General features: G+C 42.5%; 25 non-coding genes across 25 annotated transcripts; all 25 read right to left on the bottom strand.

Annotated features, from left to right (window-relative positions):
• Positions 1-136: 136 nt before the first annotated feature.
• On the bottom strand, positions 137-209 carry trnar-ucg (transfer RNA arginine (anticodon UCG)). The gene has a single exon. It is a non-coding gene; the product is annotated as a tRNA-Arg (tRNA).
• Positions 210-3,134: 2,925 nt separating this feature from the next.
• Positions 3,135-3,207, bottom strand: trnar-ucg (transfer RNA arginine (anticodon UCG)). Its single transcript has one exon. It is a non-coding gene; the product is annotated as a tRNA-Arg (tRNA).
• A 160-nt stretch (positions 3,208-3,367) lies between these two features.
• On the bottom strand, positions 3,368-3,440 carry trnar-ucg (transfer RNA arginine (anticodon UCG)). Its single transcript has one exon. It is a non-coding gene; the product is annotated as a tRNA-Arg (tRNA).
• Positions 3,441-4,815: 1,375 nt separating this feature from the next.
• On the bottom strand, positions 4,816-4,888 carry trnaq-uug (transfer RNA glutamine (anticodon UUG)). Its single transcript has one exon. It is a non-coding gene; the product is annotated as a tRNA-Gln (tRNA).
• A 1,165-nt stretch (positions 4,889-6,053) lies between these two features.
• trnar-ccg (transfer RNA arginine (anticodon CCG)) lies at positions 6,054-6,126 on the bottom strand. The gene has a single exon. It is a non-coding gene; the product is annotated as a tRNA-Arg (tRNA).
• Positions 6,127-6,948: 822 nt separating this feature from the next.
• On the bottom strand, positions 6,949-7,021 carry trnaq-uug (transfer RNA glutamine (anticodon UUG)). The gene has a single exon. It is a non-coding gene; the product is annotated as a tRNA-Gln (tRNA).
• A 1,165-nt stretch (positions 7,022-8,186) lies between these two features.
• On the bottom strand, positions 8,187-8,259 carry trnar-ccg (transfer RNA arginine (anticodon CCG)). The gene has a single exon. It is a non-coding gene; the product is annotated as a tRNA-Arg (tRNA).
• Positions 8,260-9,080: 821 nt separating this feature from the next.
• On the bottom strand, positions 9,081-9,153 carry trnar-ucg (transfer RNA arginine (anticodon UCG)). The gene has a single exon. It is a non-coding gene; the product is annotated as a tRNA-Arg (tRNA).
• A 943-nt stretch (positions 9,154-10,096) lies between these two features.
• trnar-ucg (transfer RNA arginine (anticodon UCG)) lies at positions 10,097-10,169 on the bottom strand. Its single transcript has one exon. It is a non-coding gene; the product is annotated as a tRNA-Arg (tRNA).
• A 1,070-nt stretch (positions 10,170-11,239) lies between these two features.
• Positions 11,240-11,312, bottom strand: trnar-ucg (transfer RNA arginine (anticodon UCG)). Its single transcript has one exon. It is a non-coding gene; the product is annotated as a tRNA-Arg (tRNA).
• Positions 11,313-11,710: 398 nt separating this feature from the next.
• On the bottom strand, positions 11,711-11,783 carry trnar-ccg (transfer RNA arginine (anticodon CCG)). The gene has a single exon. It is a non-coding gene; the product is annotated as a tRNA-Arg (tRNA).
• Positions 11,784-12,605: 822 nt separating this feature from the next.
• Positions 12,606-12,678, bottom strand: trnaq-uug (transfer RNA glutamine (anticodon UUG)). The gene has a single exon. It is a non-coding gene; the product is annotated as a tRNA-Gln (tRNA).
• Positions 12,679-13,621: 943 nt separating this feature from the next.
• Positions 13,622-13,694, bottom strand: trnar-ucg (transfer RNA arginine (anticodon UCG)). Its single transcript has one exon. It is a non-coding gene; the product is annotated as a tRNA-Arg (tRNA).
• A 1,070-nt stretch (positions 13,695-14,764) lies between these two features.
• On the bottom strand, positions 14,765-14,837 carry trnar-ucg (transfer RNA arginine (anticodon UCG)). The gene has a single exon. It is a non-coding gene; the product is annotated as a tRNA-Arg (tRNA).
• A 398-nt stretch (positions 14,838-15,235) lies between these two features.
• On the bottom strand, positions 15,236-15,308 carry trnar-ccg (transfer RNA arginine (anticodon CCG)). Its single transcript has one exon. It is a non-coding gene; the product is annotated as a tRNA-Arg (tRNA).
• An 822-nt stretch (positions 15,309-16,130) lies between these two features.
• trnar-ucg (transfer RNA arginine (anticodon UCG)) lies at positions 16,131-16,203 on the bottom strand. Its single transcript has one exon. It is a non-coding gene; the product is annotated as a tRNA-Arg (tRNA).
• Positions 16,204-17,146: 943 nt separating this feature from the next.
• trnar-ucg (transfer RNA arginine (anticodon UCG)) lies at positions 17,147-17,219 on the bottom strand. Its single transcript has one exon. It is a non-coding gene; the product is annotated as a tRNA-Arg (tRNA).
• A 1,070-nt stretch (positions 17,220-18,289) lies between these two features.
• On the bottom strand, positions 18,290-18,362 carry trnaq-uug (transfer RNA glutamine (anticodon UUG)). The gene has a single exon. It is a non-coding gene; the product is annotated as a tRNA-Gln (tRNA).
• Positions 18,363-18,523: 161 nt separating this feature from the next.
• Positions 18,524-18,596, bottom strand: trnar-ucg (transfer RNA arginine (anticodon UCG)). Its single transcript has one exon. It is a non-coding gene; the product is annotated as a tRNA-Arg (tRNA).
• Positions 18,597-18,766: 170 nt separating this feature from the next.
• Positions 18,767-18,839, bottom strand: trnar-ccg (transfer RNA arginine (anticodon CCG)). Its single transcript has one exon. It is a non-coding gene; the product is annotated as a tRNA-Arg (tRNA).
• An 824-nt stretch (positions 18,840-19,663) lies between these two features.
• trnar-ucg (transfer RNA arginine (anticodon UCG)) lies at positions 19,664-19,736 on the bottom strand. The gene has a single exon. It is a non-coding gene; the product is annotated as a tRNA-Arg (tRNA).
• Positions 19,737-20,679: 943 nt separating this feature from the next.
• Positions 20,680-20,752, bottom strand: trnar-ucg (transfer RNA arginine (anticodon UCG)). The gene has a single exon. It is a non-coding gene; the product is annotated as a tRNA-Arg (tRNA).
• Positions 20,753-23,677: 2,925 nt separating this feature from the next.
• Positions 23,678-23,750, bottom strand: trnar-ucg (transfer RNA arginine (anticodon UCG)). Its single transcript has one exon. It is a non-coding gene; the product is annotated as a tRNA-Arg (tRNA).
• Positions 23,751-23,910: 160 nt separating this feature from the next.
• trnar-ucg (transfer RNA arginine (anticodon UCG)) lies at positions 23,911-23,983 on the bottom strand. Its single transcript has one exon. It is a non-coding gene; the product is annotated as a tRNA-Arg (tRNA).
• Positions 23,984-24,921: 938 nt separating this feature from the next.
• Positions 24,922-24,994, bottom strand: trnar-ccg (transfer RNA arginine (anticodon CCG)). The gene has a single exon. It is a non-coding gene; the product is annotated as a tRNA-Arg (tRNA).
• Between the last annotated feature and the right edge of the window lie 672 nt (positions 24,995-25,666).

Genomic DNA, 25,666 nt, shown 5'->3' on the forward strand with positions numbered 1-25,666 from the left:
TTGACAGACAGTCAGAAATAAACTAAAAGTGGTATCACGGTATTGCCAATTCTATGCTAATTCTTGTGTCTACAGTAAAGTTATCGTCCTTGAATGTCTTTCTTGCACTGCCAGCTTAAATGTAACTCTTGAAAGATGACCCAGGTGGGACTCGAACCCACAATCCTCAGCTCCGAAGGCTGATGCCTTATCCATTAGGCCACTGGGCCTTGCTCTCTGGTGAACCTAGAGGCATTTACAGACAGTCAGAAACAAACTAAACTGAAAGCAATATTGCGAAATTGCCAGTTCTATGCTTATTCTTGTGGAAATAGTGTCATATTGAAGTTATCATCCTGAAATTTCTTGCATAGCCCACTTAAATGAAAGCCCTGAAAAGACGAGCCAGGTGGGACTTGAACCAACAATTCCCAGCTCCGGAGGCTGATGCCTTATCCATTAGGCCACTAGGCCTCATCTTTTAATGAACCCAGACGCATTTACATACAGTCTTATTCAAAGCTGAACTGAGTGAGCTTTCAGAAAATTGCCTGTTCTATGCTAATTCTCATGACTTGAACCCACAATCTTCAGCTCTGAAGGTTGATGCCCCATCCGTTTGGCCACTGGACCTTTTCCCACAAGTCCACACAGAGGCATTTACAGACAGTCTTATCCAAGTTGAACTGAGTGAGCTTTCAGAAATTTGCCAATTTTATGCTTATTCTTGTGGCTATAGTGTCATATTGACGTTATCGTCCTAAAATTTCTTACTTGCACCGCCAACATAAATGCCACCCTTGAAAGATGAACCCACAATCCTCAGCTCCGAAGACCAATGCATTAGGCCACTGGGCCTTGTTCACCGGTGTACCCAGAGGCATTGACAGACAGTCAGAAACAAACTAAACTGAAAGAGTTTTCATGAAATTGCCAGTTCTCATGTTCCGTTGGCAGTTCTATGCTAACTCTCATGTTCCTTTATCACAGCTATTCTGTCTCTTTGAACTTATCATCCTGGTACCTGTTGCGCAGCCAACTTACAGTTTTTTACAATCACTTTGCTTCTATTTTCAGAACCTTGATGTCATTTTTCACAACTCTAGACACAAAACTCAAAACGGTTATCACTTGTAACACAGGCTGTCTAATGTTCAAAACATTGCCTTACGCATTCACATCTTTAAAGAAATCTTGCACTTGCACAATCATTGGTTCAAAACACAACTTTACTGTGAATTACCATTGAAACATAACTATAGATCACCCACACACAAGCAACCGATAGTTTCACTGTGTCATTGTTCGTACAATAATTAAATATTGTAGAACAAAATAGGTGATACAGGTTTCATTATGGTACTACATGTACAGTAAATACATCTCTGTAAAAGTACTGCAGTAGTAGAGAGAATACTACAGACACAGTGGAATCATTGAACAAAGTTTGTAATATATTGATGCAAAACACTACAGTACTGTACAATTACAACATAGGTTTATTTGAATCAAAGCAAAAATAATTAGCTATGAAATTGAAACCCACCACACCATCTTCTGATATAGCCGCACACATGGTAATGTTAGCCGCACGTTGTCCAGGTACTTGGATGGTTTCCCGCTGGCCAATGAACTTCTGACCTCTCCTCCTTGTCTTGGCCAGATTAAAACCTGCCTCATCCAAATATATGAATTTGTGATGGTCATCATCAGCATCCAGCTCCGTCACCCTCTAAAAATACATTTCAGAAAGAGATTTAGAGATTAGTGTACAATGTAGAATTTTTGAAACATCACCTATTCTGTGATACACATTGGTATGCAGTCATTTGACAATTGAGAGTAGCATAATGTTTAGTGCATGCTGATAACTTACCGGTTCTCATTGTGGAAAGTTCTGATTATTGAGGCCACGGTTGACCTTCTGAGGTTTGGTTGTATCATTGTAGCCGCCTCAGTCATTGTCATGCCATGATTTATGACATGGTCTACAACTATTGCCCGAATTTCATTGGACACTCTATGCTGTTGCTGCCGTTGTCTTGGTCCGTGACCTTGTCCTCTGCCACGTTCCCCCACACCTCTCAAACGAGGCCCACGACCACCTCTCAGAAGGGGTGCCTGTCCTCTACCATTCCTTTGACCAACATGTCTTCCTCGTCTTCCTCCCACCACTGCTTGACCTCCATTGTGACCTGGATCACCTGCTGGCTCCATGTTACGTATCACTATGCTCTTGCAATTGGATCCCAATCAATTCTTTCACAATGTGCACTCAATCATCAGTAATGAGCTGGCAGAATTGGACAAGCAATTACAAGGGCCTGCATCTGTACAGTGCAGTACTGTCAATACTGTAAATAGTCTGAAAAGGTGGTACAGTATTTGGGGCCATAGACACAGTGTCTGATGAAGCATTATGATAAAATATTAGGCTACATCCATGGATATTGTAGTCTAATTGGTTCACGCGCTAATTGATGACAATGAATCTTGTTATCTTGAAACGTTCATGATTTACAGTAAACATGGAAGATTGTTTGTCTGTTTCCATACTAAGAGTAATGCAACAGTTACTTATCATTTTGAGCAGTTGTATCAATTGATAGTTAGATCATTGTAAGGAAATGAATAGACACTCATTTGAAATGTAATGTGTGAATTGCCTTTTGAAATAGTAGCACTTTGATGTTAAGTTGTGTCATATTGAACAGGTGATTTTTGTTGAATGAACAAATGATCTAAGTTTTATGTGTATTGTATCCAAGCAATTGAGAAAAGGGTTAGAGTTGTGAAAAATGTGCATTTTGATCATTGGTTGTGAGTTTTGTGTCTAGAGTTGTGAAAAATGACATCAAGGTTCTGAAAATAGTAACAAAGTGATTGTAAAAAACTGTAAATCTAACCTATGAAAGACAACTCAGGTGGTAATTTAATTCACAACCCCCAGCTCCGAAGGTTGATGCCTTATTTATTAGACAACTGGGCATTTTCTCTGATTTAGCCTGAGGTATTCATTAATATTCTGGTGCAAGCTAAATTGAAAGTTATTTAAATAAAAAAGCCAGTTCTATGCTAATTCTTGTGTCTTTAGTAAAGTTATCGTCCTTGGATTTTTTCCTTGCACTGCCAGCTTAAATGCAACTATTGAAAGATGACCCAGGTGGGACTCGAACCCACAATCCTCAGCTCCGAAGGCTGATGCCTTATCCATTAGGCCACTGGGCCTCGTTCACTGGTGACCCCAGAGGCATTGACAGACAGTCAGAAACAAACTAAAAGCATAATCAGGAAATTGCCAGTTCTATGCTAATTCTTGTGTCTAGAGAGAAGTTATCAACGTTGAATTTCTTTCTTGCACTGCCAGCCTAATGTAACTCCTGAAAACTGACCCAGGTGGGACTCGAACCCACAATCCTCAGCTCCGAAGGCTGATGCCTTATCCATTAGGCCACTGGGCCTTGTTTACTGGTGAACCCAGAGGCACTGAGAGACAGTCAGAAACAAACTAAACTGAAAGAGTTTTCATGAAATTGACAGTTCTACGCTGAATCATGTGGCTATAGTGTCATATTGAAGTTATCATACTGAAATTTCATTCATGCACTGCCAAAATAAACAACACCCTTGAAAGATGAACCCACAATCCTCAGCTCCGAAGGCTGATGCCTTATCTATTAGGCCACTGGGCCTTGTTCACCGGTGTACCCAGAGGCATTTACAGACAGTCTTATCCAAAGCTGATCTGAGTGAGCTTTCAGAAAATTGCCAGTTCTATGCTAATTCGCATGACTTGAACCCACAATCTTCAGCTCGATGCCTTATCCTTTTGGCCACTGGACCTTTTCCCACAAGTCCACACAGAGCTGGCTATAGTGTCATATTGAAGTTATCATGCTGAAATTTCTTGCATAGCCCCCTTAAATGAAAGCCCTCAAAGACGACCCAGGTGGGACTTTGCACCCACAATTCCCAGCTCCGGAGGCTGATGCCTTATCCATTAGGCCACTGGGCCTCATCTGTTAGTGAACCCAGACGCATTTACATACAGTCTTAACCAAAGCTGAACTGAGTGAGCTTTCAGAAAATTGCCTGTTCTATGCTAATTCTCATGACTTGAACCCACAATCTTCAGCTCTGAATGTTGATGCCTTATCCGTTTAGCCACTGGACCTTTTCCCACAAGTCCACACAGAGGCATTTTCAGACAGTCTTATCCAAGCTGAACTGAGTGAGCTTTCAGAAATTTGGCAATTTTATGCTTATTCTTGTGGCTATAGTGTCATATTGACGTTATCGTCCTAGAATTTCTTACTTGCACCGCCAACATGAATGCCACCCTTGAAAGATGAACCCACAATCCTCAGCTCCGAAGACCGATGCATTTGGCCACTGGGCCTTGTTCACCGGTGAACCCAGAGGCATTGACAGACAGTCAGAAACAAAATAAACTGAAAGAGTTTTCATGAATTGCCAGTTCTCATGTTCCGTTGGCAGTTCTATGCTAACTCTCATGTTCCTTTATCACAGCTATTCTGTCTCTTTGAACTTATCATCCTGGTACCTGTTGCGCAGCCAACTTAAATCTAACCTATGAAAGACAACTCAGGTGGTAATTTAATTCACAACCCCCAGCTCCGAAGGTTGATGCCTTATTTATTAGACAACTGGGCATTTTCTGTGATTAAGCCTGAGGTATTCATTAACATTCTGGTGCAAGCTAAACTGAAAGTGATTTTAAAAAAGCCAGTTCTATGCTAATTCTTGTGTCTAGAGTGAAGTTATCAACCTTGAATTTCTTTTTTGCACTGCCAGCTTAATGTAACTCCTGTAAACTGACCCAGGTGGGCCTCGAACCCACAATCCTCAGCTCCAAAGGCTGATGCCTTATCCATTTGGCCACTGGGCCTTGTTCACTGGTGAACCCAGAGGCACTCAGAGACAGTCAGAAACAAACTAAACTGAAAGAGTTTTCATGAAATTGACAGTTCTACGCTGAATCATGTGGCTATAGTGTCATATTGAAGTTATCATACTGAAATGTCATTCATGCACTGCCAACATAAACAACACCCTTGAAAGATGAATCCACAATCCTCAGCTCCGAAGGCTGATGCCTTATCCATTAGGCCACTGGGCCTTGTTCACCAGTGTACCCAGAGGCATTTACAGACAGTCTTATCCAAAGCTGATCTGAGTGAGCTTTCAGAAAATTGCCAGTTCTATGCTAATTCTCATGACTTGAACCCACAATCTTCAGGTCGATACCTTATCCTTTTGGCCACTGGACCTTTTCCCACAAGTCCACACAGAGCTGGCTATAGTGTCATATTGAAGTTATCATGCTGAAATTTCTTGCATAGCCCCCTTAAATGAAAACCCTCAAAGACGACCCAGGTGGGACTTTGCACCCACAATTCCCAGCTCCGGAGGCTGATGCCTTATCCATTAGGCCACTGGGCCTTGCTCACTGGTGAACCCAGAGATATTGACAGACAGTCAGAAACAATCTAAAAGTGAAATCATGGTATTGCCAGTTCTATGCTAATTCTTGTGTCTACAGTAAAGTCATCGTCCTTGAATGTCTTTCTTGCACTGCCAGCTTAAATGTAACTTGAAAGATGACCCAGGTGGGACTCCACAATCCTCAGCTCCGAAGGCTGACGCCTTATCCATTAGGCCACTGGTGAACCAGAGGCATTGACAGACAGTCAGAAATAAACTAAAAGTTGTATCACGGTATTGCCAGTTCTATGCTAATTCTTGTGTCTACAGTAAAGTTATCGTCCTTGAATGTCTTTCTTGCACTGCCAGCTTAAATAATACTCTTGAAAGAGGACCCAGGTGGGACTCCACAATCTTCAGCTCCGAAGGCTGACACCTTATCCATTAGGCCACTGGGCCTTGCTCTCTGGTGAACCCAGAGGCATTTACAGACAGTCAGAAACAAACTAAACTGAAAGCAATATCATGAAATTGCCAGTTCTATGCTTATTCTTGTGGAAATAGTGTCATATTGAAGTTATCATCCTGAAATTTCTTGCATAGCCCACTTAAATGAAAGCCCTCAAAGACGACCCAGGTGGGACTTGAACCCACAATTCCCAGCTCCGGAGGCTGATGCCTTATCCATTAGGCCACTGGGCCTCATCTGTTAGTGAACCCAGACGCATTTACATAGAGTCTTATCCAAAGCTGAACTGAGTGAGCTTTCAGAAAATTGCCTGTTCTATGCTAATTCTCATGACTTGAACCCACAATCTTCAGCTCTGAAGGTTGATGCCCCATCCGTTTGGCCACTGGACCTTTTCCCACAAGTCCACACAGAGGCATTAACAGACAGTCTTATCCAAGCTGAACTGAGTGAGCTTTCAGAAATTTGGCAATTTTATGCTTATTCTTGTGGCTATAGTGTCATATTGACGTTATCGTCCTAGAATTTCTTACTTGCATCGCCAACATAAATGCCACCCTTGAAAGATGAACCCACAATCCTCAGCTCCGAACACCGATGCATTAGGCCACTGGGCCTTGTTCACCGGTGTACCCAGAGGCATTGACAGACAGTCAGAAACAAACTAAAATGAAAGAGTTTTCATGAAATTTCCAGTTCTCATGTTCCGTTGGCAGTTCTATGCTAACTCTCATGTTCCTTTATCACAGCTATTCTGTCTCTTTGAACTTATCATCCTGGTACCTGTTGCGCAGCCAACTTAAATCTAACCTATGAAAGACAACTCAGGTGGTAATTTAATTCACAACCCCCAGCTCCGAAGGTTGATGCCTTATTTATTAGACAACTGGGCATTTTCTGTGATTAAGCCTGAGGTATTCATTAACATTCTGGTGCAAGCTAAACTGAAAGTGATTTTAAAAAAGCCAGTTCTATGCTAATTCTTGTGTCTAGAGTGAAGTTATCAACCTTGAATTTCTTTTTTGCACTGCCAGCTTAATGTAACTCCTGTAAACTGACCCAGGTGGGCCTCGAACCCACAATCCTCAGCTCCAAAGGCTGATGCCTTATCCATTTGGCCACTGGGCCTTGTTCACTGGTGAACCCAGAGGCACTCAGAGACAGTCAGAAACAAACTAAACTGAAAGAGTTTTCATGAAATTGACAGTTCTACGCTGAATCATGTGGCTATAGTGTCATATTGAAGTTATCATACTGAAATGTCATTCATGCACTGCCAACATAAACAACACCCTTGAAAGATGAATCCACAATCCTCAGCTCCGAAGGCTGATGCCTTATCCATTAGGCCACTGGGCCTTGTTCACCAGTGTACCCAGAGGCATTTACAGACAGTCTTATCCAAAGCTGATCTGAGTGAGCTTTCCGAAAATTGCCAGTTCTATGCTAATTCTCATGACTTGAACCCACAATCTTCAGGTCGATACCTTATCCTTTTGGCCACTGGACCTTTTCCCACAAGTCCACACAGAGCTGGCTATAGTGTCATATTGAAGTTATCATGCTGAAATTTCTTGCATAGCCCCCTTAAATGAAAACCCTCAAAGACGACCCAGGTGGGACTTTGCACCCACAATTCCCAGCTCCGGAGGCTGATGCCTTATCCATTAGGACACTGGGCCTTGCTCACTGGTGAACCCAGAGATATTGACAGACAGTCAGAAACAATCTAAAAGTGAAATCATGGTATTGCCAGTTCTATGCTAATTCTTGTGTCTACAGTAAAGTCATCGTCCTTGAATGTCTTTCTTGCACTGCCAGCTTAAATGTAACTTGAAAGATGACCCAGGTGGGACTCCACAATCCTCAGCTCCGAAGGCTGACGCCTTATCCATTAGGCCACTGGTGAACCAGAGGCATTGACAGACAGTCAGAAACAAACTAAAAGCAATATCAGGAAATTGCCAGTTCTATGCTAATTCTTGTGTCTAGAGTGAAGTTATCAACCTTGAATTTCTTTCTTGCACTGCCAGCTTAAATATAACTCTTGAAAGAGGACCCAGGTGGGACTCCACAATCCTCAGCTCCGAAGGCTGACACCTTATCCATTAGGCCACTGGGCCTTGCTCTCTGGTGAACCCAGAGGCATTTACAGACAGTCAGAAACAAACTAAACTGAAAGCAATATCATGAAATTGCCAGTTCTATGCTTATTCTTGTGGAAATAGTGTCATATTGAAGTTATCATCCTGAAATTTCTTGCATAGCCCACTTAAATGAAAGCCCTCAAAGACGACCCAGGTGGGACTTGAACCCACAATTCCCAGCTCCGGAGGCTGATGCCTTATCCATTAGGCCACTGGGCCTCATCTGTTAGTGAACCCAGACGCATTTACATAGTCTTATCCAAAGCTGAACTGAGTGAGCTTTCAGTAAATTGCCTGTTCTATGCTAATTCTCATGACTTGAACCCACAATCTTCAGCTCTGAAGGTTGATGCCCCATCCGTTTGGCCACTGGACCTTTTCCCACAAGTCCACACAGAGGCATTAACAGACAGTCTTATCCAAGCTGAACTGAGTGAGCTTTCAGAAATTTGGCAATTTTATGCTTATTCTTGTGGCTATAGTGTCATATTGACGTTATCGTCCTAGAATTTCTTACTTGCATCGCCAACATAAATGCCACCCTTGAAAAATGAACCCACAATCCTCAGCTCCGAAGACCGATGCATTAGGCTACTGGGCCTTGTTCACCGGTGTACCCAGAGGCATTGACAGACAGTCAGAAACAAACTAAAATGAAAGAGTTTTCATGGAATTGCCAGTTCTCATGTTCCGTTGGCAGTTCTATGCTAACTCTCATGTTCCTTTATCACAGCTATTCTGTCTCTTTGAACTTATCATCCTGGTACCTGTTGCGCGCCAACTTAAATCTAACCTATGAAAGACAACTCAGGTGGTAATTTAATTCACAACCCCCAGCTCCGAAGGTTGATGCCTTATTTATTAGACAACTGGGCATTTTCTTTGATTAAGCCTGAGGTATTCATTAATATTCTGGTGCAAGCTAAATTGAAAGTTATTTTAAAAAAAGCCAGATCTATGCTAATTCTTGTGTCTATAGTAAAGTTATCGTCCTTGGATTTTTTTCTTGCACTACCAGCTTAAATGCAACTATTGAAAGATGACCCAGGTGGGACTCGAACCCACAATCCTCAGCTCCGAAGGCTGATGCCTTATCCATTAGGCCACTGGGCCTTGTTCACTGGTGAATCCAGAGGCACTGAGAGACAGTCAGAAACAAACTAAACTGAAAGAGTTTTCATGAAATTGACAGTTCTACGCTGAATCATGTGGCTATAGTGTCATATTGAAGTTATCATACTGAAATTTCATTCATGCACTGCCAACATAAACAACACCCTTGAAAGATGAATCCACAATCCTCACCTCCGAAGGCTGATGCCTTATCCAATAGGCCACTGGGCCTTGTTCACCAGTGTACCCAGAGGCATTTACAGACAGTCTTATGCAAAGCTGATCTGAGTGAGCTTTCAGAAAATTGCCAGTTCTATGCTAATCCCCATGACTTGAACCCACAATCTTCAGCTCGATGCCTTATCCTTTTGGCCACTGGACCTTTTCCCACAAGTCCACAGAGAGCTGGCTATAGTGTCATATTGAAGTTATCATGCTGAAATTTCTTGCATAGCCCCCTTAAATTAAAGCCCTCAAAGACGACCCAGGTGGGACTTTGCACCCACAATTCCCAGCTCCGGAGGCTGATGCCTTATCCATTAGGCCACTGGGCCTTGCTCACTGGTGAACCCAGAGATATTGACAGACAGTCAGAAACAATGTAAAAGTGAAATGATGGTATTGCCAGTTCTATGCTAATTCTTGTGTCTACAGTAAAGTCATCGTCCTTGAATGTCTTTCTTGCACTGCCAGCTTAAATGTAACTCTTGAAAGATGACCCACGTGGGACTCCACAATACTCAGCTCCGAAGGCTGACGCCTTATCCATTAGGCCACTGGGCCTTGTTCACTGGTGAACCAGAGGCATTGACAGACAGTCAGAAATAAACTAAAAGTGGTATCACGGTATTGCCAATTCTATGCTAATTCTTGTGTCTACAGTAAAGTTAACGTCCTTGAATGTCTTTCTTGCACTGCCAGCTTAAATGTAACTCTTGAAAGATGACCCAGGTGGGACTCGAACCCACAATCCTCAGCTCCGAAGGCTGATGCCTTATCCATTAGGCCACTGGGCCTTGCTCTCTGGTGAACCTAGAGGCATTTACAGACAGTCAGAAACAAACTAAACTGAAAGCAATATTGCGAAATTGCCAGTTCTATGCTTATTCTTGTGGAAATAGTGTCATATTGAAGTTATCATCCTGAAATTTCTTGCATAGCCCACTTAAATGAAAGCCCTGAAAAGACGAGCCAGGTGGGACTTGAACCAACAATTCCCAGCTCCGGAGGCTGATGCCTTATCCATTAGGCCACTAGGCCTCATCTTTTAATGAACCCAGACGCATTTACATACAGTCTTATCCAAAGCTGAACTGAGTGAGCTTTCAGAAAATTGCCTGTTCTATGCTAATTCTCATGACTTGAACCCACAATCTTCAGCTCTGAAGGTTGATGCCCCATCCGTTTGGCCACTGGACCTTTTCCCACAAGTCCACACAGAGGCATTTACAGACAGTCTTATCCAAGTTGAACTGAGTGAGCTTTCAGAAATTTGCCAATTTTATGCTTATTCTTGTGGCTATAGTGTCATATTGACGTTATCGTCCTAAAATTTCTTACTTGCACCGCCAACATAAATGCCACCCTTGAAAGATGAACCCACAATCCTCAGCTCCGAAGACCAATGCATTAGGCCACTGGGCCTTGTTCACCGGTGTACCCAGAGGCATTGACAGACAGTCAGAAACAAACTAAACTGAAAGAGTTTTCATGAAATTGCCAGTTCTCATGTTCCGTTGGCAGTTCTATGCTAACTCTCATGTTCCTTTATCACAGCTATTCTGTCTCTTTGAACTTATCATCCTGGTACCTGTTGCGCAGCCAACTTAAATCTAACCTATGAAAGACAACTCAGGTGGTAATTTAATTCACAACCCCCATCTCCGAAGGTTGATGCCTTATTTATTAGACAACTGGGCATTTTCTCTGATTAAGCCTGAGGTATTCATTAATATTCTGGTGCAAGCTAAATTGAAAGTTATTTTAAAAAAGAAGCCAGTTCTATGCTAATTCTTGTGTCTATAGTAAAGTTATCGTCCTTGGATTTTTTTCTTGCACTGCCAGCTTAAATGCAACTATTGAAAGATGACCCAGGTGGGACTCGAACCCACAATCCTCAGCTCCGAAGGCTGATGCCTTATCCATTAGGCCACTGGGCCTCGTTCACTGGTGACCCCAGAGGCATTGACAGACAGTCAGAAACAAACTAAAAGCAATATCAGGAAATTGCCAGTTCTATGCTAATTCTTGTGTCTAGAGTGAAGTTATCAACCTTGAATTTCTTACTTGCACTGCCAGCTTAAATATAACTCTTGAAAGAGGACCCAGGTGGGACTCCACAATCCTCAGCTCCGAAGGCTGACACCTTATCCATTAGGCCACTGGGCCTTGCTCTCTGGTGAACCCAGAGGCATTTACGACAGTCAGAAACAAACTAAACTGAAAGCAATATCATGAAATTGCCAGTTCTATGCTTATTCTTGTGGAAATAGTGTCATATTGAAGTTATCATCCTGAAATTTCTTGCATAGCCCACTTAAATGAAAGCCCTCAAAGACGACCCAGGTGGGACTTGAACCCACAATTCCCAGCTCCGGAGGCTGATGCCTTATCCATTAGGCCACTGGGCCTCATCTGTTAGTGAACCCAGACGCATTTACATAGTCTTATCCAAAGCTGAACTGAGTGAGCTTTCAGAAAATTGCCTGTTCTATGCTAATTCTCATGACTTGAACCCACAATCTTCAGCTCTGAAGGTTGATGCCCCATCCGTTTGGCCACTGGACCTTTTCCCACAAGTCCACACAGAGGCATTAACAGACAGTCTTATCCAAGCTGAACTGAGTGAGCTTTCAGAAATTTGGCAATTTTATGCTTATTCTTGTGGCTATAGTGTCATATTGACGTTATCGTCCTAGAATTTCTTACTTGCACCGCCAACATAAATGCCACCCTTGAAAAATGAACCCACAATCCTCAGCTCCGAAGACCGATGCATTAGGCTACTGGGCCTTGTTCACCGGTGTACCCAGAGGCATTGACAGACAGTCAGAAACAAACTAAAATGAAAGAGTTTTCATGGAATTGCCAGTTCTCATGTTCCGTTGGCAGTTCTATGCTAACTCTCATGTTCCTTTATCACAGCTATTCTGTCTCTTTGAACTTATCATCCTGGTACCTGTTGCGCAGCCAACTTAAATCTAACCTATGAAAGACAACTCAGGTGGTAATTTAATTCACAACCCCCAGCTCCGAAGGTTGATGCCTTATTTATTAGACAACTGGGCATTTTCTTTGATTAAGCCTGAGGTATTCATTAATATTCTGGTGCAAGCTAAATTGAAAGTTATTTTAAAAAAAGCCAGATCTATGCTAATTCTTGTGTCTATAGTAAAGTTATCGTCCTTGGATTTTTTTCTTGCACTACCAGCTTAAATGCAACTATTGAAAGATGACCCAGGTGGGACTCGAACCCACAATCCTCAGCTCCAAAGGCTGATGCCTTAACCATTAGGCCACTGGGCCTTGTTCACTGGTGAATCCAGAGGCACTGAGAGACAGTCAGAAACAAACTAAACTGAAAGAGTTTTCATGAAATTGACAGTTCTACGCTGAATCATGTGGCTATAGTGTCATATTGAAGTTATCATACTGAAATTTCATTCATGCACTGCCAACATAAACAACACCCTTGAAAGATGAATCCACAATCCTCACCTCCGAAGGCTGATGCCTTATCCAATAGGCCACTGGGCCTTGTTCACCAGTGTACCCAGAGGCATTTACAGACAGTCTTATGCAAAGCTGATCTGAGTGAGCTTTCAGAAAATTGCCAGTTCTATGCTAATCCCCATGACTTGAACCCACAATCTTCAGCTCGATGCCTTATCCTTTTGGCCACTGGACCTTTTCCCACAAGTCCACACAGAGCTGGCTATAGTGTCATATTGAAGTTATCATGCTGAAATTTCTTGCATAGCCCCCTTAAATTAAAGCCCTCAAAGACGACCCAGGTGGGACTTTGCACCCACAATTCCCAGCTCCGGAGGCTGATGCCTTATCCATTAGGCCACTGGGCCTTGCTCACTGGTGAACCCAGAGATATTGACAGACAGTCAGAAACAATGTAAAAGTGAAATGATGGTATTGCCAGTTCTATGCTAATTCTTGTGTCTACAGTAAAGTCATCATCCTTGAATGTCTTTCTTGCACTGCCAGCTTAAATGTAACTCTTGAAAGATGACCCACGTGGGACTCCACAATACTCAGCTCCGAAGGCTGACGCCTTATCCATTAGGCCACTGGGCCTTGTTCACTGGTGAACCAGAGGCATTGACAGACAGTCAGAAATAAACTAAAAGTGGTATCACGGTATTGCCAATTCTATGCTAATTCTTGTGTCTACAGTAAAGTTATCGTCCTTGAATGTCTTTCTTGCACTGCCAGCTTAAATGTAACTCTTGAAAGATGACCCAGGTGGGACTCGAACCCACAATCCTCAGCTCCGAAGGCTGATGCCTTATCCATTAGGCCACTGGGCCTTGCTCTCTGGTGAACCTAGAGGCATTTACAGACAGTCAGAAACAAACTAAACTGAAAGCAATATTGCGAAATTGCCAGTTCTATGCTTATTCTTGTGGAAATAGTGTCATATTGAAGTTATCATCCTGAAATTTCTTGCATAGCCCACTTAAATGAAAGCCCTGAAAAGACGAGCCAGGTGGGTATTGAACCAACAATTCCCAGCTCCGGAGGCTGATGCCTTATCCATTAGGCCACTAGGCCTCATCTTTTAATGAACCCAGACGCATTTACATACAGTCTTATCCAAAGCTGAACTGAGTGAGCTTTCAGAAAATTGCCTGTTCTATGCTAATTCTCATGACTTGAACCCACAATCTTCAGCTCTGAAGGTTGATGCCCCATCCGTTTGGCCACTGGACCTTTTCCCACAAGTCCACACAGAGGCATTTACAGACAGTCTTATCCAAGTTGAACTGAGTGAGCTTTCAGAAATTTGCCAATTTTATGCTTATTCTTGTGGCTATAGTGTCATATTGACGTTATCGTCCTAAAATTTCTTACTTGCACCGCCAACATAAATGCCACCCTTGAAAGATGAACCCACAATCCTCAGCTCCGAAGACCAATGCATTAGGCCACTGGGCCTTGTTCACCGGTGTACCCAGAGGCATTGACAGACAGTCAGAAACAAACTAAACTGAAAGAGTTTTCATGAAATTGCCAGTTCTCATGTTCCGTTGGCAGTTCTATGCTAACTCTCATGTTCCTTTATCACAGCTATTCTGTCTCTTTGAACTTATCATCCTGGTACCTGTTGCGCAGCCAACTTAAATCTAACCTATGAAAGACAACTCAGGTGGTAATTTAATTCACAACCCCCATCTCCGAAGGTTGATGCCTTATTTATTAGACAACTGGGCATTTTCTCTGATTAAGCCTGAGGTATTCATTAATATTCTGGTGCAAGCTAAATTGAAAGTTATTTTAAAAAAGAAGCCAGTTCTATGCTAATTCTTGTGTCTATAGTAAAGTTATCGTCCTTGGATTTTTTTCTTGCACTGCCAGCTTAAATGCAACTATTGAAAGATGACCCAGGTGGGACTCGAACCCACAATCCTCAGCTCCGAAGGCTGATGCCTTATCCATTAGGCCACTGGGCCTCGTTCACTAGTGACCCCAGAGGCATTGACAGACAGTCAGAAACAAACTAAAAGCAATATCAGGAAATTGCCAGTTCTATGCTAATTCTTGTGTCTAGAGTGAAGTTATCAACCTTGAATTTCTTACTTGCACTGCCAGCTTAAATATAACTCTTGAAAGAGGACCCAGGTGGGACTCCACAATCCTCAGCTCCGAAGGCTGACACCTTATCCATTAGGCCACTGGGCCTTGCTCTCTGGTGAACCCAGAGGCATTTACGACAGTCAGAAACAAACTAAACTGAAAGCAATATCATGAAATTGCCAGTTCTATGCTTATTCTTGTGGAAATAGTGTCATATTGAAGTTATCATCCTGAAATTTCTTGCATAGCCCACTTAAATGAAAGCCCTCAAAGACGACCCAGGTGGGACTTGAACCCACAATTCCCAGCTCCGGAGGCTGATGCCTTATCCATTAGGCCACTGGGCCTCATCTGTTAGTGAACCCAGACGCATTTACATAGTCTTATCCAAAGCTGAACTGAGTGAGCTTTCAGAAAATTGCCTGTTCTATGCTAATTCTCATGACTTGAACCCACAATCTTCAGCTCTGAAGGTTGATGCCCCATCCGTTTGGCCACTGGACCTTTTCCCACAAGTCCACACAGAGGCATTAACAGACAGTCTTATCCAAGCTGAACTGAGTGAGCTTTCAGAAATTTGGCAATTTTATGCTTATTCTTGTGGCTATAGTGTCATATTGACGTTATCGTCCTAGAATTTCTTACTTGCACCGCCAACATAAATGCCACCCTTGAAAAATGAACCCACAATCCTCAGCTCCGAAGACCGATGCATTAGGCTACTGGGCCTTGTTCACCGGTGTACCCAGAGGCATTGACAGACAGTCAGAAACAAACTAAAATGAAAGAGTTTTCATGGAATTGCCAGTTCTCATGTTCCGTTGGCAGTTCTATGCTAACTCTCATGTTCCTTTATCACAGCTATTCTGTCTCTTTGAACTTATCATCCTGGTACCTGCTGCGCAGCCAACTTAAATCTAACCTATGAAAGACAACTCAGGTGGTAATTTAATTCACAACCCCCAGCTCCGAAGGTTGATGCCTTATTTATTAGACAACTGGGCATTTTCTTTGATTAAGCCTGAGGTATTCATTAATATTCTGGTGCAAGCTAAATTGAAAGTTATTTTAAAAAAAGCCAGATCTATGCTGATTCTTGTGTCTATAGTAAAGTTATCTTCCTTGGATTTTTTTCTTGCACTACCAGCTTAAATGCAACTATTGAAAGATGACCCAGGTGGGACTCGAACCCACAATCCTCAGCTCCGAAGGCTGATGCCTTATCCATTAGGCCACTGGGCCTTGTTCACTGCTGAATCCAGAGGCACTGAGAGACAGTCAGAAACAAACTAAACTGAAAGAGTTTTCATGAAATTGACAGTTCTACGCTGAATCATGTGGCTATAGTGTCATATTGAAGTTATCATACTGAAATTTCATTCATGCACTGCCAACATAAACAACACCCTTGAAAGATGAATCCACAATCCTCACCTCCGAAGGCTGATGCCTTATCCAATAGGCCACTGGGCCTTGTTCACCAGTGTACCCAGAGGCATTTACAGACAGTCTTATGCAAAGCTGATCTGAGTGAGCTTTCAGAAAATTGCCAGTTCTATGCTAATCCCCATGACTTGAACCCACAATCTTCAGCTCGATGCCTTATCCTTTTGGCCACTGGACCTTTTCCCACAAGTCCACACAGAGCTGGCTATAGTGTCATATTGAAGTTATCATGCTGAAATTTCTTGCATAGCCCCCTTAAATTAAAGCCCTCAAAGACGACCCAGGTGGGACTTTGCACCCACAATTCCCAGCTCCGGAGGCTGATGCCTTATCCATTAGGCCACTGGGCCTTGCTCACTGGTGAACCCAGAGATATTGACAGACAGTCAGAAACAATGTAAAAGTGAAATGATGGTATTGCCAGTTCTATGCTAATTCTTGTGTCTACAGTAAAGTCATCGTCCTTGAATGTCTTTCTTGCACTGCCAGCTTAAATGTAACTCTTGAAAGATGACCCACGTGGGACTCCACAATACTCAGCTCCGAAGGCTGACGCCTTATCCATTAGGCCACTGGGCCTTGTTCACTGGTGAACCAGAGGCATTGACAGACAGTCAGAAATAAACTAAAAGTGGTATCACGGTATTGCCAATTCTATGCTAATTCTTGTGTCTACAGTAAAGTTATCGTCCTTGAATGTCTTTCTTGCACTGCCAGCTTAAACGTAACTCTTGAAAGATGACCCAGGTGGGACTCGAACCCACAATCCTCAGCTCCGAAGGCTGATGCCTTATCCATTAGGCCACTGGGCCTTGCTCTCTGGTGAACCTAGAGGCATTTACAGACAGTCAGAAACAAACTAAACTGAAAGCAATATTGCGAAATTGCCAGTTCTATGCTTATTCTTGTGGAAATAGTGTCATATTGAAGTTATCATCCTGAAATTTCTTGCATAGCCCACTTAAATGAAAGCCCTGAAAAGACGAGCCAGGTGGGACTTGAACCAACAATTCCCAGCTCCGGAGGCTGATGCCTTATCCATTAGGCCACTAGGCCTCATCTTTTAATGAACCCAGACGCATTTACATACAGTCTTATCCAAAGCTGAACTGAGTGAGCTTTCAGAAAATTGCCTGTTCTATGCTAATTCTCATGACTTGAACCCACAATCTTCAGCTCTGAAGGTTGATGCCCCATCCGTTTGGCCACTGGACCTTTTCCCACAAGTCCACACAGAGGCATTTACAGACAGTCTTATCCAAGTTGAACTGAGTGAGCTTTCAGAAATTTGCCAATTTTATGCTTATTCTTGTGGCTATAGTGTCATATTGACGTTATCGTCCTAAAATTTCTTACTTGCACCGCCAACATAAATGCCACCCTTGAAAGATGAACCCACAATCCTCAGCTCCGAAGACCAATGCATTAGGCCACTGGGCCTTGTTCACCGGTGTACCCAGAGGCATTGACAGACAGTCAGAAACAAACTAAACTGAAAGAGTTTTCATGAAATTGCCAGTTCTCATGTTCCGTTGGCAGTTCTATGCTAACTCTCATGTTCCTTTATCACAGCTATTCTGTCTCTTTGAACTTATCATCCTGGTACCTGTTGCGCAGCCAACTTAAATCTAACCTATGAAAGACAACTCAGGTGGTAATTTAATTCACAACCCCCATCTCCGAAGGTTGATGCCTTATTTATTAGACAACTGGGCATTTTCTCTGATTAAGCCTGAGGTATTCATTAATATTCTGGTGCAAGCTAAATTGAAAGTTATTTTAAAAAAGAAGCCAGTTCTATGCTAATTCTTGTGTCTATAGTAAAGTTATCGTCCTTGGATTTTTTTCTTGCACTGCCAGCTTAAATGCAACTATTGAAAGATGACCCAGGTGGGACTTGAACCCACAGTCCTCAGCTCCAAAGGCTGATGCCTTATCCATTAGGCCACTGGGCCTCGTTCACTGGTGACCCCGGAGGCATTGACAGACAGTCAGAAACAAACTAAAAGCAATATCAGGAAATTGCCAGTTCTATGCTAATTCTTGTGTCTAGAGTGAAGTTATCAACCTTGAATTTCTTTCTTGCACTGCCAGCTTAAATGTAACTCTTGAAAGATGACCCAGGTGGGACTCGAACCCACAATCCTCAGCTCCGAAGGCTGATGCCTTATCCTTTAGGCCACTGGGCCTTGCTCTCTGGTGAACCCAGAGGCATTTACAGACAGTCAGAAACAAACTAAACTGAAAGCAATATCATGAAATTGCCAGTTCTATGCTTATTCTTGTGGAAATAGTGTCATATTGAAGTTATCATCCTGAAATGTCTTGCATAGCCCACTTTAATGAAAGCCCTCAAAGACGACCCAGGTGGGACTTGAACCCACAATTCCCAGCTCCGGAGGCTGATGCCTTATCCATTAGGCCACTGGGCCTCATCTGTTAGTGAACCCAGACGCATTTACATACAGTCTTATCCAAAGCTGAACTGAGTGAGCTTTCAGAAAATTGCCTGTTCTATGCTAATTCTTATGACTTGAACCCACAATCTTCAGCTCTGAAGGTTGATGCCCCATCCGTTTGGCCACTGGACCTTTTCCCACAAGTCTACACAGAGGCATTTACAGACAGTCTTATCCAAGCTGAACTGAGTGAGCTTTCAGAAATTTGGCAATTTTATGCTTATTCTTGTGGCTATAGTGTCATATTGACGTTATCGTCCTAGAATTTCTTACTTGCACCGCCAACATAAATGCCACCCTTGAAAAATGAACCCACAATCCTCAGCTCCGAAGACCGATGCATTAGGCTACTGGGCCTTGTTCACCGGTGTACCCAGAGGCATTGACAGACAGTCAGAAACAAACTAAAATGAAAGAGTTTTCATGGAATTGCCAGTTCTCATGTTCCGTTGGCAGTTCTATGCTAACTCTCATGTTCCTTTATCACACCTATTCTGTCTCTTTGAACTTATCATCCTGGTACCTGCTGCGCAGCCAACTTAAATCTAACCTATGAAAGACAACTCAGGTGGTAATTTAATTCACAACCCCCAGCTCCGAAGGTTGATGCCTTATTTATTAGACAACTGGGCATTTTCTTTGATTAAGCCTGAGGTATTCATTAATATTCTGGTGCAAGCTAAATTGAAAGTTATTTTAAAAAAAGCCAGATCTATGCTAATTCTTGTGTCTATAGTAAAGTTATCGTCCTTGGATTTTTTTCTTGCACTACCAGCTTAAATGCAACTATTGAAAGATGACCCAGGTGGGACTCGAACCCACAATCCTCAGCTCCGAAGGCTGATGCCTTATCCATTAGGCCACTGGGCCTTGTTCACTGGTGAATCCAGAGGCACTGAGAGACAGTCAGAAACAAACTAAACTGAAAGAGTTTTCATGAAATTGACAGTTCTACGCTGAATCATGTGGCTATAGTGTCATATTGAAGTTATCATACTGAAATTTCATTCATGCACTGCCAACATAAACAACACCCTTGAAAGATGAATCCACAATCCTCACCTCCGAAGGCTGATGCCTTATCCAATAGGCCACTGGGCCTTGTTCACCAGTGTACCCAGAGGCATTTACAGACAGTCTTATGCAAAGCTGATCTGAGTGAGCTTTCAGAAAATTGCCAGTTCTATGCTAATCCCCATGACTTGAACCCACAATCTTCAGCTCGATGCCTTATCCTTTTGGCCACTGGACCTTTTCCCACAAGTCCACACAGAGCTGGCTATAGTGTCATATTGAAGTTATCATGCTGAAATTTCTTGCATAGCCCCCTTAAATTAAAGCCCTCAAAGACGACCCAGGTGGGACTTTGCACCCACAATTCCCAGCTCCGGAGGCTGATGCCTTATCCATTAGGCCACTGGGCCTTGCTCACTGGTGAACCCAGAGATATTGACAGACAGTCAGAAACAATGTAAAAGTGAAATGATGGTATTGCCAGTTCTATGCTAATTCTTGTGTCTACAGTAAAGTCATCGTCCTTGAATGTCTTTCTTGCACTGCCAGCTTAAATGTAACTCTTGAAAGATGACCCACGTGGGACTCCACAATACTCAGCTCCGAAGGCTGACGCCTTATCCATTAGGCCACTGGGCCTTGTTCACTGGTGAACCAGAGGCATTGACAGACAGTCAGAAATAAACTAAAAGTGGTATCACGGTATTGCCAATTCTATGCTAATTCTTGTGTCTACAGTAAAGTTATCGTCCTTGAATGTCTTTCTTGCACTGCCAGCTTAAATGTAACTCTTGAAAGATGACCCAGGTGGGACTCGAACCCACAATCCTCAGCTCCGAAGGCTGATGCCTTATCCATTAGGCCACTGGGCCTTGCTCTCTGGTGAACCTAGAGGCATTTACAGACAGTCAGAAACAAACTAAACTGAAAGCAATATTGCGAAATTGCCAGTTCTATGCTTATTCTTGTGGAAATAGTGTCATATTGAAGTTATCATCCTGAAATTTCTTGCATAGCCCACTTAAATGAAAGCCCTGAAAAGACGAGCCAGGTGGGACTTGAACCAACAATTCCCAGCTCCGGAGGCTGATGCCTTATCCATTAGGCCACTAGGCCTCATCTTTTAATGAACCCAGACGCATTTACATACAGTCTTATTCAAAGCTGAACTGAGTGAGCTTTCAGAAAATTGCCTGTTCTATGCTAATTCTCATGACTTGAACCCACAATCTTCAGCTCTGAAGGTTGATGCCCCATCCGTTTGGCCACTGGACCTTTTCCCACAAGTCCACACAGAGGCATTTACAGACAGTCTTATCCAAGTTGAACTGAGTGAGCTTTCAGAAATTTGCCAATTTTATGCTTATTCTTGTGGCTATAGTGTCATATTGACGTTATCGTCCTAAAATTTCTTACTTGCACCGCCAACATAAATGCCACCCTTGAAAGATGAACCCACAATCCTCAGCTCCGAAGACCAATGCATTAGGCCACTGGGCCTTGTTCACCGGTGTACCCAGAGGCATTGACAGACAGTCAGAAACAAACTAAACTGAAAGAGTTTTCATGAAATTGCCAGTTCTCATGTTCCGTTGGCAGTTCTATGCTAACTCTCATGTTCCTTTATCACAGCTATTCTGTCTCTTTGAACTTATCATCCTGGTACCTGTTGCGCAGCCAACTTACAGTTTTTTACAATCACTTTGCTTCTATTTTCAGAACCTTGATGTCATTTTTCACAACTCTAGACACAAAACTCAAAACGGTTATCACTTGTAACACAGGCTGTCTAATGTTCAAAACATTGCCTTACGCATTCACATCTTTAAAGAAATCTTGCACTTGCACAATCATTGGTTCAAAACACAACTTTACTGTGAATTACCATTGAAACATAACTATAGATCACCCACACACAAGCAACCGATAGTTTCACTGTGTCATTGTTCGTACAATAATTAAATATTGTAGAACAAAATAGGTGATACAGGTTTCATTATGGTACTACATGTACAGTAAATACATCTCTGTAAAAGTACTGCAGTAGTAGAGAGAATACTACAGACACAGTGGAATCATTGAACAAAGTTTGTAATATATTGATGCAAAACACTACAGTACTGTACAATTACAACATAGGTTTATTTGAATCAAAGCAAAAATAATTAGCTATGAAATTGAAACCCACCACACCATCTTCTGATATAGCCGCACACATGGTAATGTTAGCCGCACGTTGTCCAGGTACTTGGATGGTTTCCCGCTGGCCAATGAACTTCTGACCTCTCCTCCTTGTCTTGGCCAGATTAAAACCTGCCTCATCCAAATATATGAATTTGTGATGGTCATCATCAGCATCCAGCTCCGTCACCCTCTAAAAATACATTTCAGAAAGAGATTTAGAGATTAGTGTACAATGTAGAATTTTTGAAACATCACCTATTCTGTGATACACATTGGTATGCAGTCATTTGACAATTGAGAGTAGCATAATGTTTAGTGCATGCTGATAACTTACCGGTTCTCATTGTGGAAAGTTCTGATTATTGAGGCCACGGTTGACCTTCTGAGGTTTGGTTGTATCATTGTAGCCGCCTCAGTCATTGTCATGCCATGATTTATGACATGGTCTACAACTATTGCCCGAATTTCATTGGACACTCTATGCTGTTGCTGCCGTTGTCTTGGTCCGTGACCTTGTCCTCTGCCACGTTCCCCCACACCTCTCAAACGAGGCCCACGACCACCTCTCAGAAGGGGTGCCTGTCCTCTACCATTCCTTTGACCAACATGTCTTCCTCGTCTTCCTCCCACCACTGCTTGACCTCCATTGTGACCTGGATCACCTGCTGGCTCCATGTTACGTATCACTATGCTCTTGCAATTGGATCCCAATCAATTCTTTCACAATGTGCACTCAATCATCAGTAATGAGCTGGCAGAATTGGACAAGCAATTACAAGGGCCTGCATCTGTACAGTGCAGTACTGTCAATACTGTAAATAGTCTGAAAAGGTGGTACAGTATTTGGGGCCATAGACACAGTGTCTGATGAAGCATTATGATAAAATATTAGGCTACATCCATGGATATTGTAGTCTAATTGGTTCACGCGCTAATTGATGACAATGAATCTTGTTATCTTGAAACGTTCATGATTTACAGTAAACATGGAAGATTGTTTGTCTGTTTCCATACTAAGAGTAATGCAACAGTTACTTATCATTTTGAGCAGTTGTATCAATTGATAGTTAGATCATTGTAAGGAAATGAATAGACACTCATTTGAAATGTAATGTGTGAATTGCCTTTTGAAATAGTAGCACTTTGATGTTAAGTTGTGTCATATTGAACAGGTGATTTTTGTTGAATGAACAAATGATCTAAGTTTTATGTGTATTGTATCCAAGCAATTGAGAAAAGGGTTAGAGTTGTGAAAAATGTGCATTTTGATCATTGGTTGTGAGTTTTGTGTCTAGAGTTGTGAAAAATGACATCAAGGTTCTGAAAATAGTAACAAAGTGATTGTAAAAAACTGTAAATCTAACCTATGAAAGACAACTCAGGTGGTAATTTAATTCACAACCCCCAGCTCCGAAGGTTGATGCCTTATTTATTAGACAACTGGGCATTTTCTCTGATTTAGCCTGAGGTATTCATTAATATTCTGGTGCAAGCTAAATTGAAAGTTATTTAAATAAAAAAGCCAGTTCTATGCTAATTCTTGTGTCTTTAGAAAAGTTATCGTCCTTGGATTTTTTCTTTGCACTGCCAGCTTAAATGCAACTATTGAAAGATGACCCAGGTGGGACACGAACCCACAATCCTCAGCTCCGAAGGCTGATGCCTTATCCATTAGGCCACTGGGCCTCGTTCACTGGTGACCCCAGAGGCATTGACAGACAGTCAGAAACAAACTAAAAGCATAATCAGGAAATTGCCAGTTCTATGCTAATTCTTGTGTCTAGAGAGAAGTTATCAACGTTGAATTTCTTTCTTGCACTGCCAGCCTAATGTAACTCCTGAAAACTGACCCAGGTGGGACTCGAACCCACAATCCTCAGCTCCGAAGGCTGATGCCTTATCCATTAGGCCACTGGGCCTTGTTTACTGGTGAACCCAGAGGCACTGAGAGACAGTCAGAAACAAACTAAACTGAAAGAGTTTTCATGAAATTGACAGTTCTACGCTGAATCATGTGGCTATAGTGTCATATTGAAGTTATCATACTGAAATTTCATTCATGCACTGCCAAAATAAACAACACCCTTGAAAGATGAACCCACAATCCTCAGCTCCGAAGGCTGATGCCTTATCTATTAGGCCACTGGGCCTTGTTCACCGGTGTACCCAGAGGCATTTACAGACAGTCTTATCCAAAGCTGATCTGAGTGAGCTTTCAGAAAATTGCCAGTTCTATGCTAATTCGCATGACTTGAACCCACAATCTTCAGCTCGATGCCTTATCCTTTTGGCCACTGGACCTTTTCCCACAAGTCCACACAGAGCTGGCTATAGTGTCATATTGAAGTTATCATGCTGAAATTTCTTGCATAGCCCCCTTAAATGAAAGCCCTCAAAGACGACCCAGGTGGGACTTTGCACCCACAATTCCCAGCTCCGGAGGCTGATGCCTTATCCATTAGGCCACTGGTGAACCAGAGGCATTGACAGACAGTCAGAAATAAACTAAAAGTTGTATCACGGTATTGCCAGTTCTATGCTAATTCTTGTGTCTACAGTAAAGTTATCGTCCTTGAATGTCTTTCTTGCACTGCCAGCTTAAATAATACTCTTGAAAGAGGACCCAGGTGGGACTCCACAATCTTCAGCTCCGAAGGCTGACACCTTATCCATTAGGCCACTGGGCCTTGCTCTCTGGTGAACCCAGAGGCATTTACAGACAGTCAGAAACAAACTAAACTGAAAGCAATATCATGAAATTGCCAGTTCTATGCTTATTCTTGTGGAAATAGTGTCATATTGAAGTTATCATCCTGAAATTTCTTGCATAGCCCACTTAAATGAAAGCCCTCAAAGACGACCCAGGTGGGACTTGAACCCACAATTCCCAGCTCCGGAGGCTGATGCCTTATCCATTAGGCCACTGGGCCTCATCTGTTAGTGAACCCAGACGCATTTACATAGAGTCTTATCCAAAGCTGAACTGAGTGAGCTTTCAGAAAATTGCCTGTTCTATGCTAATTCTCATGACTTGAACCCACAATCTTCAGCTCTGAAGGTTGATGCCCCATCCGTTTGGCCACTGGACCTTTTCCCACAAGTCCACACAGAGGCATTAACAGACAGTCTTATCCAAGCTGAACTGAGTGAGCTTTCAGAAATTTGGCAATTTTATGCTTATTCTTGTGGCTATAGTGTCATATTGACGTTATCGTCCTAGAATTTCTTACTTGCATCGCCAACATTAATGCCACCCTTGAAAGATGAAACCACAATCCTCAGCTCCGAACACCGATGCATTAGGCCACTGGGCCTTGTTCACCGGTGTACCCAGAGGCATTGACAGACAGTCAGAAACAAACTAAAATGAAAGAGTTTTCATGAAATTGCCAGTTCTCATGTTCCGTTGGCAGTTCTATGCTAACTCTCATGTTCCTTTATCACAGCTATTCTGTCTCTTTGAACTTATCATCCTGGTACCTGTTGCGCAGCCAACTTAAATCTAACCTATGAAAGACAACTCAGGTGGTAATTTAATTCACAACCCCCAGCTCCGAAGGTTGATGCCTTATTTATTAGACAACTGGGCATTTTCTGTGATT

The sequence above is a fragment of the Carassius carassius genome, chromosome 7 (assembly GCF_963082965.1).
Source record: "Carassius carassius chromosome 7, fCarCar2.1, whole genome shotgun sequence".
Classification (NCBI taxonomy): Eukaryota; Metazoa; Chordata; class Actinopteri; order Cypriniformes; family Cyprinidae; genus Carassius; species Carassius carassius.